This window comes from Plasmopara halstedii (genome assembly GCF_900000015.1).
Source record: "Plasmopara halstedii genome assembly, contig: Scaffold_658, whole genome shotgun sequence".
Taxonomy (NCBI): domain Eukaryota; phylum Oomycota; class Peronosporomycetes; order Peronosporales; family Peronosporaceae; genus Plasmopara; species Plasmopara halstedii.
This window is the reverse complement of record NW_020187575.1, coordinates 191,368-192,346: the sequence shown is the minus strand read 5'-3', so window position 1 is coordinate 192,346 and position 979 is coordinate 191,368.

Here is a 979-nt window from a genome sequence, read left to right as displayed (position 1 = left end):
GCTTTGGCTGATGCGTTGTCATGTAGACCAGACTATGAGCTTGCTCATGTTACAACTGCAACGTCGTCTATGACAGATTTGATCCGCTCCGCGTATGCGGGTGATGAGATGTGTGTAGCGTTGCTGCGGGCTCTCGGGAGCAAGGAGTTTGGAGACTCGGACAAGAAATTGTCATGAGGATTGCGTGCACGATCGCACCGATATTCGTTGAATGACGGCTTGCTATATTATAGCACCGATTCAACGGATACGCCACGAATTGCGGTTCCTCATGATGAGGATTTGAAATATCGCATCCTCTATAAGGCTCACGACACGTCACTCAGTGGCCATCTCGGTCGCGAGAAAAGGTACAACTCTGTGAGTCACCACTGTTGGTGGCCTAAATTGTACAAATGGACGAGCACCTATGTGCGCACGTGTGAGACGTGTCAACGGGTGAAACCCTCTCCAAATGCGGCTGCGCCGCTGGACAGCTTACCAGTACCCACTGGCTGCTGGTAGTCCATGAGTTTGAACGTTGTGTTTGGCCTGCCGAAAGATTTGGCAGGCAACACTGGTGTCGTGGTATTCGTCGACCGGTTGAGCAAGATGGCTCATTTGGCGGCGGTGCCAGACACTATCGACGGAGTCGGTACAGCAATGCTGTTTGTAGATCGTGTTTTTCGACAACACGGACTCCCGGAGTCGATTGTCTCTGATAGCGACCCCCGATTCACGGAAATGTTTTAATCGACTATCTTGATGGTGCTAGGCACCAAGTTAGATATGTCGACAGCAGATCATCCACAGACCGATGGTCAAACCGAAATGGTGAATCGCGTTATCGAAGACGTTCTTCGTAGCGTCTGTGCTGAGACGTCGAGGCGCTGGAGCACCGTGTTGCCACTCATAGAGTTTGCACTGAACAATGCAGTGCATGGGTCTACCGGCTACACACCGCTCTACGTGAACGGACTGATTCACCCTCGTGTCCCGC